Raw genomic sequence first — 14,936 nt, 5'->3', positions numbered from 1 at the left:
ATGTGAGATACTTTGGGAATGGATTGCTTTAAAAAGATTAATGCCTTATTCTTATTCTCTCACTTCAGGGAGACCAGGTGGCTAAATAGAAGAAGAAAGAATGCAAGTGTCCCTTATTCCCTGACCTAGCTTCTCTGGTGACTTCCTATTGCCAATTGGTCTTAACCTATTCAGTGACTCATTCATAACACTTGTGTGCTGAATGGGGTACTAGTCTCCCTTATTAAGGCTATTTAGAGAAATGGAAAATGTGAGCAGAAAGTTACAATTGAATATATTATAGTAAATTCTGCTTTTGGTGTCTCAAAGGCGAAAGCTAAATAACAAAACTCACTTAGCCCTCACATAATCCTGTGAGGTATCATTATTATTTCCATTATATAGATGAACAATCCATGGATCAGGAAAATTAGATAACTTGCCTAAGTTCACACACTATTTAAAGGATAGAACTAAGAGACACTTGGGTGGCTCAGTTGATTAAGTGCCTGACTTTGGCTCAGGTCATGATCTCACGGTTCATGAATTTGAGCTCCGTGTCAGGCTCTGTGCTGACAGCTCGGATTCTGTGTCTCCCTCTGTCTCTGCCCCTGCCCTGCTCATTCTCTATCACACTGTCTGTGTCTCAGAAAATAAATAAATAAACATTAAAAAATTTAAAAAGAATAAAAGATAGAGCCAATATTGGAACTTAAGTCAGTCAGATTGTGGAGTCCTCATCTTTAACCATAAAACGTTATTGTTTCTTTGTATGGGGAAGTGACTTTACCTGAAGCAAACAGGGCTTACCGAATATTTTGCTTATATGAAATACAGTTTGCTTATATAAAGTGAGGGAAGAACTCATTTTCAATTACCCATAATAACAACAAAATGGATTTTAGAGTTGTGTTTTATGGTTAACTGAGAACATTCATGGGTAATTGTTGTGTTCCTCATTCGCATGATGGTTGCTGTAGGATTACCATCAAAAGGGCAAGCCTCAATGCGCCAGCACTGTTCAGGCCTCACATTGGCTATTTCCACATTGGCTAAAGCAAGTCAAATGGCTGAGGCCAGACTCAAAGGATTCAGAATCAGTCTACCTTTTGGTGGTAAGGGTGGTAGAGGTTCAAAGGTGTGTGCATACAAGGATCTTTGGACAGATTGAGCCACTGTTAAAACAATCTACAACACCTCCTATTTCATGTCTCACTTGGTTTTAAAGCTTGCTCCTTATTCATATAGGATTGCTCCTTTTTCTCTGGTTCATATTTCTGTCTGTGCCTTTGCTTGTGCTATTCTCTCTACTTGGAATACACCCTACTACCCATGTCTCCTCACTCTACCACCATATGGTTGGTTAATATCTATTTATTCCTTAGAAGTCACTTCCTTCTTCGTTAATCTCCATTGTACCATGTGCAGACTACCATCGTTACACTTTATTATATCCATCTATTTACATATTTATCTTCTCTTACCAGGCTTTAATCCCCTTGGTGGAAAGTACTGCATTTTATTTTATGTGCCTTGAACTTGACAGTATACTTGTTATATAGCAGGATATATATATATATATATCTGCTCCTGCCTAATGAAAAAATAAGTTAAGTGCTTCCCAGTATTTTGGTAGTTGTGGTGCTGCCTGTTTTTTTGTTGTTGTTCTTGATCCTGCAAACTGATATTTTAGCTGAAGTTGTAACCACTTGTTAAGTTTCCTCAAGGTTCTATAAGACTTTCAAAACTTAGGGTTGATTTTCTATTGAGACTTTGCAAGACCATTTTGAGATATGCAGAGATATTGTGGGATGTTATCAAGACTAGGATTGGGAAGCACTTGCTTAGATGGGCACTAGCCATAGCTATGGCCCTACTTTGCTGAGAATAATTGTTCATATCTCATATTTGATCTGAAAATACAAAGCCTCACAGATACTAAGTGCTAAGCCAAGTACCAAAGGGGAAGGTAAGAGTGTTGCCTAGCAATTAAACATATGTATCATACATGATATTTGTGTTTCTGGATGATAGAGGTAAGATAGATAGTTAACATGCTGAAGAAATATGGTGACAGCTATTTGTACCCAGAGATAAGAAAATGAAGTGTTGCTCATGATGTACAGGAGGTGCTGAGAATGGTAAAAGGTCTGTGAACTTGTATGTTTTCATGTCTGTCAACAGATATTTTTCTTCATCTTTCAAAGTGTCAGCCTTTTCATAAGTAGTCTTTATTCTTCACCCTCTTTCAAAAAACAAAAAAAATCAACCCAGCATTTAATAGCCTTTGCTGAGAAAGAAGTGATCACATTCCAATGAGTCAGATACTCACTTAGCCTAGCCTGGGAGAGGCTCTCACTTAGAAGGCTGCCATAATGGACCCACAGAGCTTTGATTGCCCAGGAATTTCAAAAGCTTAATGGTACCAGCTCATTGTTTTCCAATGCCATTCTCTTCAACAAAAGAAGCAGTGGCTTTCTTCACCTCTGCAAGCTTCATTGTCTTTTGTCCCTGCTCAGGCTTTACCTCCAGTAAAAGCATTCATGTCATCTAATTCACCTTCTGGTTGGATGAGGGTACTGTCTTTTTCCTCCAGTCATAGAGGCCTATCCAATGGAGATGTTCAGGCTTTTGAAAAGAACTGGATATTTGAAGAAAGGTGGAATGCGGGGAGAAAGGTGTAAAGCCAAATACTATATGTTATTTTTTAGCATATGACCTTCAAAGCTCACAGAAATTCTTGTTACAGCTTAACATTTCTAAAGTCTCAGACTCTAAAGAAGCTCTTTGCGGAGCTTTATTTTTAAGGATGTGAGGACTTGATTTTAATGGGTCACATTACCCCATATTGGATCTCATTTACTACTTGAATTTTTGCAATGAGCAAGGCCTTTGCAAAGCTACAAGTGCATGAAAATTGGCTTCATCTTTCTCAGCTCTTGTCTTCTAGTCAGCTTTACAAGGTAACTGTCTCCAAACCAACACTTATTATTGCCTGTAACATTTTGAAAGTGCTTCTGAAAATCTTATGAACAGGAGCTTTCCCACGTGAAGCCATTAACAGAACTCAAAATAGTTTATCAGCACAAGTTTGGGAGATGAATTGGATGCTGAAGAGCAAGGCAGGTAGTAGAGTGATGTGGGTAACTGACTTCCTCTAAAAGTTGGTGGATGAAGAGAATTAGGAAAAGACTGGATTTGACAGTAATAAATGAGTTCCTGAGAGAAATGGATGTAATTTTTGTAAGAATCCTCCAAAAAACAGTAACTAGCTTTCCTAAATATTCTAGAGTTTTATTTTATATACACAAGCATTTAACTAATAGTATAATATACACATCATTCTGCCCTTTGCTTTTTTTCACTTAAGATATTTTGGAAATATTTTGGTGTCAGTATAGAGAGGACTTCATCATTCTTTTTGACAGATGTACAGTATTCTATTTAATAAGCATGCCCCATTTTTTCAAGTAAATCCTTATTTATGGAATGCATTTTTGCAATATATAGGAGAATGCCTAACCCTGTAGCTTCACCACATTATGAGTTATCAGATTTTTATTTTTGCCAATCTAATATCTAAAAAGGTATATTTAAATTTTATTGTATAACTCTATTATTATTAGTGAGGTTGCACATTTTCCCCTATGTTTAAAAGCCATTAGGATTTCTTTTTCAGTGATCTGTTGCATTCTTTGACCATTTCTTTTGTTTGTTGTTGTTGTTGTTCTTTTAACATAGTGTACTAATCTTTGGAATTTGAATCTATTAAGAAGCCTTCCTCTGATGTACAAAATGAGATGCAGAATCCTATCACATTCAGTGTAATATACTGAGCTTCACGCTGTCAGAAGTAGAGCTAGGTCATGGTGAGAAGAACATGGGAGGAGGTTGTCTTCATGAACATAATCATGTTTTTAATTTCTAAGAGCTTTTTCTTGTTCTCTGGTTATTTTTATTTGTAGCATACTGTTCTTGGTTCATAAATGCACTATCTTTGATCTCTCTGGTGTTATTAATCATTATCTTTACTATCAGCATTTTCTATTGCCTATTTACAAAAAGACCTTTTTTGTTAGTGTCCTTCCTAAAATGTTTAGTGATTCCTGGCTGTCCTTTATGTTTAATTGTGAGGCATTAGTAAATATGAAAGGACAGGAGTGGATATGTATCTGTGGGTAGTACTTGACAACAAGTAAAATTCACACTGGATAATGATGTGAAGACAATCATTGAGGTGCCTGGGTAGCTCAGTCTGTTAAGCATTTGACACTTGATTCTGGCTCAGGTCATGATCTCACGGTTTATGAGTTCAAGCCCCATGACAGAAATCCCAAGCAGGCTCTGCATTATCAGTTTGAACTCACAAACTGTGAGATCATGACCTGAGTTGGAATCAAGAGTCAATGCTTAACCGACTGAGCCAACCAGGCGCCCCATGAAGACACAAATTTTTAACTAGGAGTCCATTAATATCTATCTATAGATCTTTTCTCATGGGCTGTTCAGTGCCCCTGAAGAAGTATCCTTCACTTTCTTGCCTGAGAAGTATAATCATGTCTTCTGGTATTGTGAGAGATGCATGAGGAGAAAGAGCTGAGGGTTTTACTATTTGGCATGTGGACATTCATTTAATACCTTTTATTTCAATAAGATCTTTTGTTTACTTCTTCGACTGTTCCTGGGATCCCCAAGTCCAGATCCTGTCTGGTTTAACCTTATTGGAAACTGATCTGGGTGGAGTAGGAAATAGTTGTTTGTCAGTGGCCCCATTCTCTACCTCTTCCTTCAGTAATATCTTGTATCTCTAATTCTTGAGCCTTTCCAGGATTTTTGAGGCCAAGATAGGCTTGCTACTTGATGACTACTATTATTACAGGTTTAGATTTCAAGTTTATCTGGCCTGGCAAGTCAGCTACCACTTACTCATCAGTTTTCCACTGGCCTGGTATGTTTTCTAACTGCCAGAGGCTCAAGAATGTCTCTTGTACGCGCTTTGGCATGTTTTGCTGCCTTGTCTGCTTAAAATTGCAGAGCTGTTCTAGACAGCACTAATCTAACTGCCTCAGAGTGAATAACTGAGTAATTTTACTCTCACGTAAACCCATGATTTTTCTCTAAAGGTACAAAAGGACAGAACTATAGCATGCTAGAGGTGGAAGAACACTTATCTTATAGATAATTGGTCACAGAGTTTCTCAAGTTGTGATCTATGGAGCATTTATTTGTTAAAGTTGTCTGAGAGAAAAGATTTCTGTGATTAGATGAATTTAGGAAACTTTATAGCAGCCCTACTTTGAGATTTCACAAAATATATGTCTTTAGTCTCTGAGAAGTCTGTAGAAACTTCCATTTCCAGACTTTGCCGAGTTGGCACAAAAGGAACAATTTTACAGAGGCCAAAAATAGTTGAAAACAGGAGAACCTCAGGGGTAATCTAGCCTTCAAACTAACTTTTTCTGCCTCAGGGCTTTTCTTGGATTTTAGAGGCCTTGAGCTTCTCCCTTAAAAACTACATTTGGAGTGGGGAACAGGAGGTAAAGCCTAGAGCCAAGACAGATGGTTTTTATAGGAAATCCCCCAAATAAAGACACACCCTCAATGTGATGGTGAATGATAACTAGCTAGTCCTATAAAATACTTTAAAGTGGTCCATAATGAGAACATCAGACTTAGATTGTTTAGAGTTCAAACACTTAATAAAGAGGTAATTTCAATTTTATACAGATTATTCTAGAGAAAGTAAAATAGGGAATATACCTCAGCTTTTTCTATGGAGCCCTAAAACCTCAATAACAAAATTAGATAAGAACAATTAAAGAAAGTAAAATTATAGGACAAAGTTGTTCATGAACACAGATGTAAAAATCTTAAGAAAAATATTATAAAATTAAATCCAACAAGATATAAGAAAGATAATATTTCAGAATGAAGAGGGGTTATCCTATAAATATAATGTCATTTTAGTATTAGAAAATAAATTAATGTAATTTATTGCAGCAACAGATGATAATATATGATGATCTCAATAAATGTGAAAAAGCATCAGGCAAAAGTCCATTGATTTAAAAAAAAAAAGCTTTTGCAAAATAGAAATAACAGGGAATGCCTGTAACCTGATGCAGGGAATCTGTAAGTCTTAACACCAAACGTCATTTGTGATGGAGAAATATTGAAATTATCCCTTTAAAGTTAAGAAAGAAGATAAGGATGCTGACACTCATTCCTTCTGTTCAGTATTATGTTAGAAGTTTTAGCTATTGTACAAAAACAAGGGAAAGAAATAGAAGATATAATTTGAAAGGAAGAAATAAGCTGTCACTATTTGTACATTATATGATTTTGTACTATAAAGAGCTTCAAGTATATAAGGATAAATTATTTGAAGTACTAAGAATTTTAGCAAGATTGACAGATTAGACAGAAATATATTGCATTTCTATTCACCAGGAACAATTAATAGAAATGTTAGAAAGTATAATAAAAAAGAAAACATTTGATAGCAATCACAAAATAAGGAATCAATATATTTTTTTAAGCTGCAAGCCCTTTATAGGAAACATTGTAAAAATGGCGAAATATACTATGGATAGGGAGATTCAGTACTAGCAATTAGTGAATTCTCTCCAAATTCATCTATAGTTTCAACACAATTCCTCTCAAATTCTCAAAAGAATTTTCTGTGGAACTTGATCAGCTGCTTCTAAAACATATGGAAGAGCCAAGAGCTAGTAATAGCCATTATACTCTTAAAGAACAAGAGGCCAGGGGGTGGGAGTGGGGCTTTTCTCTCCAAAGCATATTATAAAAATATAGTAATTAAGAGTGCATAGAAAATAAGACCAATTTTATTAAAGTATAGCATACATACCATAAAATGCCCCTATTTAAAGTATATAGGTTAATGAGTTTGGACAAATGTATACACCTGTGGAATCACTACTTCTTTACACAATTGACTGATTCACCCAACCCTCAGTCCCTGGCAACCACTGATCTACTTTTTGTCACTTTAAATATTTTTGGAGTTACCACTTTTGAAACTCACTTAAAGTTGAACTTTTGCATATCCTATGATCCAGCAATTTGACTTCTAGGGATATAATTTAGAAAAACCTCTTGCACATGTGCACAGGAAGCAGGCATTTGAGTTGGGATCATTGCTACTTGTATCACCCATCCTTGCTGTATGTTGCTCTTGCTGCTTGGGTATGCTGCCCCTCTTTCACTCACTTTTTCCTTTGCCTTTTTTTTTTTTTTCATTTTCTCCCTTTTTAATGTTTATTTACTTTTTTAAAAATTTATTTATTTATTTATTTATTTTTACAAATAGTTTATTGTCAAATTAGTTTCCACATAACACCCAGTGCTCATCCCCACAAGTGCCCTCCTCCATGCCCCTTCCCCCCTCCCCCCCACATCCATCAGTCCTCGGTTTTTGTCAGCATTCAAGAGTCTCTCATGGTTTGCCTCTCTTCCTTTCCCCACACTTTCCCCCCTTCTTCTCCCCCTTGTTCCTCCGTCAAGTTCCTCCTAATCCTCCTATACGTGCAAACATATGATATTTGTCCTTCTCTGCCTGACTTATTTCGCTCAGCATAACACCCTCAAGGTCCATCCATGTTGCTACACATGGCCAGATTTCATTGTTTCTCATTGCCATTAGTATTCCATGGTAAAGATAAACCACTTCTTCTTGATCCATTCGTCTGTTGATGGACACTTACAGCACTCTCAACAGTAGCTAAATCATGTTTATTTACTTTTGAGAGAGACAGAGCCAGAGCGTGAGTTGGGGAGGAGCTGCGAGAGGGAGACAGAATCCAAGGCAGGCTCCAGACAGCACAGAGCCCGACGCGGGGCGAGAACCCACAAACTGTGAGATCATGACCTGAGCTGAAGTTGGACGCTTAACAGACTGAGCCACCTAGGCACCCCTCTTTTTAATTATTTTTAAAAATAGTTCCAGTGTAGTTAAAATACAGTGTTATATTAGTTTAAGGTGTACAATATAGTGATTCAACAATTCCATATATTTCTCGGTGCTCGTTAGGATAAATGTGCTATTAATCCCCTTCTCCCATTTCACCCATCTCCCTACCCACTTCTATTCTGGCAACCATCAGTTTGTTCTCTATCATTAAAAACCTGTTTCTTGATTAGTCTCTTTTTTTCCTTTTCTTTGCTGTTTTGTATCTCAAGTTCCAAATTATACAATATTTGTCTTTCTCTGAATGGTTTATTTCACTTAGCTTTATACTCTCTAGATCCATCCATGTCATTGCACGGTAATTTTTCAGTCTTTTTTATGGCTGAATAATATTCCATTATCTATATCTATGTATCTATAATTTATAACATCTGTATACATACCTATATACCACATCTTCCTTTTTTTAATGTTTATTTATTTTTTGATAGGGAGCAGGAGACAGAGCATGAATCAAGGAGGGTATGAGAGCAAGGCAGACACAGAATCTGAAGCCGACTCCAGGCTCTGAGCTGTCAGCCCCAGCCTCTGACATGGAGCTTAAACTCATGGACCATGAGATCATGACCTGAGCTGATGTTGGATGCTTAACTGACTGAGCCACCCAGGCATGCCATACCACATCTTTATCCATTCATCTATTGATGGACACTTGGGCTGCTTCCATAATTTGGCTATTGTAAATAATGCTGTTATAAACATTGAGGTGCATGTATTCCTTTGAACTAATGTTTTTGTATTTTTTTGGTAAACACCCAGTAGTGTGATTACTGGATTATAGAGGAGTTCTATTATTAACTTTTTGAGGAAACCCCATTCTGTTTTCCAGAGCAGCTGCACCACTTTGCATCCCGCCAACAGTGTATGAAGCTTCCTTTTTCTTCACATCCTTATTTTGTGTGTTGTTGACATTAGGCATTTTGAAATGTGTGAGGTGATACTTCATTGTATTTTTTATTTGATTTCACTGATGATCAGTGATGATGATCATCTTTTCTTGTGTCCTTTGGTCATCTGCATGTCTTTGGGAAATGTCTGTTCATGTCGTCTGCCTATTTTTAACTTGGACTGTTTGTTTTGTGAGTTTTGAGTTGTATTAAGTTCTTTATATATTTTGGATACTAATGCTTTACAGGATATATCATTTGTAAATATCTTCACCCATTCAGTAGGTTGTCTTTTAGTGTTGTTGTTTCTTTTGCTGTGCAGAAGCTTTTTATTTGGATCTAGTCCCAATGTTTATTCTTGCTTTTGTCCTACTTTCCTCAGGAGACATATATAGAAAAATGTGACAGTGGCTGATGTCAGAGAAATTACTGCCTGTGTTCTCTTCTAGGATTTTTATGATTTCAGGGTGCACATTTAGGTCTTTAATTCATTTTGAGTTTATTTTTGTGTATGGCATAAGATAGTGATCCAGTTTCATTCTTTTGCATGGAGCTAGCTGTTCAGTTTTCTGAGCACCATTTTTTTTAATTTAATTTAATTTAATTTAATTTAATTTAATTTATTTTACAAACAGTTTATTGTCAAATTAGTTTCCACATAACACTCAGTGCTCATCCCCACAAGTGTCCTCCTCCATGCCCATCCCCCCCCCACATCCATCAGTCCTCAGTTTTTGTCAGCATTCAAGAGTCTCTCATGGTTTGCCTCTCTCCCTTTCCCCCACCATTTCCGCCCTTCTTCTCCCCCTTGTTCCTCCGTCAAGTTCCTCCTAATCCTCCTATACGTGCAAACATATGATATTTGTCCTTCTCTGCCTGACTTATTTCGCTCAGCATAACACCCTCAAGGTCCATCCATGTTGCTACACATGGCCAGATTTCATTGTTTCTCATTGCCATGTAGTATTATTCCATGGTATAGATAAACCACATCTTCTTGATCCATTCATCTGTTGATGGACACTTAGGCTCTTTCCATGTTTTAGCTATTGTGGAGAGTGCTGCTATGAACATTGGGGTACATGTGCTCCTATGCCTCAGTATTTCTGTATCCCTTGGGTAAATTCCCAGCAGTGCTATTGCTGGGTCATAGGGGAGTTCTATTGTTAGTTTCCTGAGGAACCTCCACACTGTTTTCCAGAGGGGCTGTACCAGTTTACATTCCCACCAACAGTGCAGGAGGGTGACCGTTTCTCCACATCCTCACCAGCATCTAGAGTTCTCTGATTTTGAGCACCATTTGTTGAAGTGACCTTCTTATTCCCATTAGATATTCTTTTCCTGCTTTGTTAAAGATTAATTGAGCATATAATTATGGGTTTATTTCTATGTTCTGTCCTGTTCTATTAATCTATGTGTCTATGTTTGTGCCAGTAGCATACTGTTTTGATTACTATAGCTTTGTAATATAGCTTGAAGTCTGGAACTGTGGTACCTCCAGCTTTACTTTTGTTTTTCAAGATTGATTTGGCCATTTTGTGTCTTCTGTGGTTCCATACAAATTTTAGGACTTTTGTTCTAGTTCTGTAAAAAAAAATGCTATTGGTATTTTGAGAAGGATTGAATTAAATGTGTAGATTGCTTTGGATAATTTAGACATTTTAACAATATTTGTTCTTCCAATTCATGAGCATGGAATATCTTTCCTTTTCTTTGTGTCATCTTCAGTTTCTTTCATCAATGTTTTAGTTTTCAGAGTACAGGTCTTTCACCTCTGTGGTTATGTTTATTCCTAGATATCTTATCATTTTTAGTGCAATTGGAAATGGGATTGTTTTATTAACTTATCTTTCTGCTGCTTCATTATTGATGTACAGAAATGCAACAGATTTCTGTGAAAATTTTACTTCTTCCTTATCTATTTGGATGCCTTTTATTTCTTTTTGTTGTCTGATTGCTATGGCTAGTACCAAGTTGAATAAAAATGGTGAGAGTAGACACCCTTGTCTTGTTACTGACCTCAGGGGAAAAGCTTTCAGTGTTTCCCCACTGAAGATTATGTTACATAGCCACTATTCTTCAAATGATCTCTATTTTTCTGCTTCCTCTCTTTCACCTGCTGAACCTACTATCGTCTGTTTCATTTATATCATTTTAGTACATTGGCACTTTACTAAGATTACTGATGAACTCCGTGTTGCTAAATTAGATGAACAGTCTTCCGTGCTTGTATATCCTTGACATCCCTTGCAGCATTTATTTCTGTGGATCACTTCTTTCTGGAGAATTTGTCCCTCTTTGGCTTCTGTGAGTTTATTCTTTCATGATTTCCCTCATTTCTCTCAAGCAACTCCTTTCTCTAAGTCTCTTCCTTAAAGTTGATATTTCTTTGAGTTTTTCATACTTAATTCTGTTCTCTTTTCACTCTACATAGTCTCAGTGACTGATTTCATCCTCTCTCATGACCCCCAAATCTGATCTCTTCAGTTCAGGGCTCTCACCTTAACTCCAGATGCAAATCCCTAACATCCCTATGTAATCCTTATGAAATCATTCAGCCTGGTCAAACCTGAATAACAGGTTTGCAGAATGGGGAAGAGCTGAGTCAGGGTCTTTAATGCCTTTCCATTTAAACTCTGACCTCATCAATACCTGCAGTAAACTTCCTGTTTTCTGGTTAGATGGATGCTAAAGTTCAGCTTCTTCAGAGCTGGCTGTGAATCCTGGTTCTCTTAAAATGAGACATTGTCCAAGTCACTTAAACTCTCTGATCCTTAGTGTCCACATCCATGAAATGGAGATCATAATAATAGTATCTTTCGTATAGAACTGTGGTGAAGATTACATGAATAAATTATTAAATCACAGAAATTCCTTTGTACTGACTGTGACACTTAGTGAGCACTCTGGTATTTCAAATTATTATATATCATTGTTATTGATATTTTTGTTTTTATGTTTTTGAGGCTTAATCCATGTTCTACTATTTACAGGATGTTATAAGACTTAACTTTATCTTCTGTAAAACAGGAATTAATATATCACCCAAATGATATATATTTTTCTTTGATGAGCATGAAATGAAATAATGCGTGATTCTATAAACTTTTTTTATAAAGAGCCAGGTGGTAAGTATCTTCAGTCTTGTAGGCCATATGGTCTTTGTCACAGCTATTCAAATATGCTATTGTGGCAGTGAAGCAGCCATTGACAATATGCAAATGAATGTGCATGGGTGTGTTATATCATTTTTATGTTCCATGAGATATTACTCTTCTTTCGATTTTTTCAATGAGCCATTCTTAGCTCTCTGATCAGGCAAAAACAAGTGGGAACTAAATTTAACCCAAATGTTATAGTTTATTGATCCCTGAAATGATGCATGCAAATTGGAAATTCTAGGAAAGGAGTAGAAGAATTTGTATTCACTTGACTAAGAAATAGTTCTCTATCTGGGAAGGTTTATTCAAGCAAAGGGGACAGCTGGCCTTCTCTTATATTGAGGCTATCTCTGGCCACTGTCATCCTTGTTGTATGGGAAGAAGGAGATATTGTAATCAGTCTTTGGCCTCTTTGAAAGCTCTGCCTCTATAAAACGTGCTCCCCTAAAAGTATCCTTGCATTGGACCAACAAGATCAGTAGTTCTTCTTGGAGAAGAGCAGAGAGTGGATATTCAACGCTTTTTAATTTAAAATTTGACCTAGTCAGAGAATTAATTTCTGTGCATCTTTCCCTTTCTTCTTGCCACAAATGTTAATGGATAGGTACTATTTCCCAGGAACTGTGGTTGGTACTAGAAATACAAGGAGAACAACACAAACAAGATTGCTGCCCTCATGGAGCTCACATTTGGGTGGGGGTGACAAACACTGATAATTATTTGGGGGGGGAAGGTAATTGACATAGTTTATTTAGATACTTCCCCTTTCTTAATCTTTATGATTGCTTCTGATACCTATATTTGTTTGGCTACTTGACATCTCCATTTGGATGTATCGCTAGCTTCTCAAACTTGGGTCACTCCACATGGAATTCTTGATTACCTCCATACTACTTCCAAACCTGTACTTTGCCCAAGTCTTTCCCATTTTAGACAACTGCAGCACCATCTACTCAATAATTTAAGCCAGAAATGGGGGATCATTTTCATATTTTCCTCTCTTTCTCAATTCTCACACCTGATCAACCACTAAGTTCTGTCTCTTTTGTCTCCACAATATATTCAAAATTTGAACGCTTTTTACAACTTGTGGCATTTTAACACCCTTCTCCAAGTCATCATCATCTCTAGTCTTGACTACTGCAACAGACTACTATTTGGCATCCTTCTTTCCATTCTACTCCTCCTGCTGTTTACTCAATAGGCATCAAATCAGATCATATGTCTCCTGCCCTTAAAATCCTCTAATAATTTTCCATTGCATCTAAAATAAACCCTAAATTTCTTATGATGGCCTATAACTTCCTGCATAATCTGGCCTCTACCTATTTCTCTAATCTCATTTTGTGCTAATTCCCCACCCTGACTCCATTACTAACTCTGTTCCAGTCACACTGGCCTCTTTCTTTTCCTTAGGGACATCAAGCTTCTTCCTGCACGTGGGCCTTTGCACTTTTGTTCTGTCTTCTTAGAATGTTTTCTCCAAGTTTTGTTCATGACTGACTCATTTTTATTATTGGGGTCTCAAATTTAAAGGTCATCTCTTCTCAAAAGTCTTAACAATCTCATCTGAAATAGATACATGTACCTTCTCATACCTAGTCATTATCACATTGCCATAATTTGTTTTCTTTGTAGTGGTCATCACTGCTTGATATTATATATTTATTTGTTTCCTTATTTGTTACTTGTCTTCACCTATTAGATTGTAGGCTCCCTGAAATCTTTTCTGTCTTTAAGAGTCTTATTTTAGGTATATAAGGTTTAGGTACCTATGAGACCTATTAAGTAGCAATATCAAATAGGCAGTTAAATATATTATCTAAAATGCTTAGGCCAGTGCCTAACACATAGTACATACCCAATACATGTTAGCTGTCATCAACAACAGCAGCAGCAGTATGATCATCATTATCATTGCCATCATCATCTAAGTCATTAATTGAAAATATATTTAGTCATCTTACATCTTATATCATCACATCAAACAACTAACGATTGAACTAAGTAGCTCTTTAAACTTCTTGATGCAACTTTCAGGCAAAAAGTAGCCTAAGAATTTAGCAGCTCTCTAGGATTTGTGTTGCAGAAATGATTGCCTTTTTTAGGGTAGGGGGATGAGCCATCCTATAGTCAGCTTTGGTGTCCCTCAAGAAAACTAACTCAGAGATAATTTGGGTGGCATTTAGAAACTTCCTCCCACAGCAGTGTTGCTACCAGACAGATGGAATGATGTGTTTTGAGGTTGTGTTTGTGTTTCCTTAGGCAGGGGCAACTTTTAAAGGATGTTTCTTCCCTGTCAGTTTCTTCCTTCTGCTTTTAATTACATATTATTTTACCTTTGTGTTACTGACACCTGTATTTATACAAAGCACCAGATAAAATGTGAAATGCATTAATGTATCAGCACGTTTCAGTACTTTAAAGGAGCCTAATAAGCCTAAGTAAACTTTCCATTTTTCATGACATTTATGCTTAATGTAGTAATAAATATGAAGCTGAATCTTGCCTCTATTATCTTTCTAGTAACAGTTGCCTCAGAACATCCTTGGGAACAAGAAGAAAATAATCTATTGATCCATGCTAAAGCCTAATCACCTATGTACCTACTTTCCAGAAAAACAGAGGCAGAAATGGATAGATAGAACTCAGTGGATGGGTCTTGGTAGGCAAGAATTATAATGGAAGGTAATAGTATCTACTGACTTGGAAAGTACACGAAGTTCCATATTTTAGTGCCAGATTCAAGTTTCAAACACAAATTTTGGTCTGTGAGCTTGGAATGCTATTTAAATTCTCTGGACCTCTATTTCCTCATCTACAATGTGAGAAAAATCCTTGCATCTTGGGCTTGGAAGAATAATTGATATGGTAATATTTTGGGAAATGTAGTTATAGACGCTCTATGAGATTTTTTTT

This window comes from Hyaena hyaena, unplaced genomic scaffold (genome assembly GCF_003009895.1).
Source record: "Hyaena hyaena isolate Hyena2069 unplaced genomic scaffold, ASM300989v1 scaffold_1019, whole genome shotgun sequence".
Lineage (NCBI taxonomy): Eukaryota > Metazoa > Chordata > Mammalia > Carnivora > Hyaenidae > Hyaena > Hyaena hyaena.
This window is presented reverse-complemented; position numbering follows the sequence as displayed.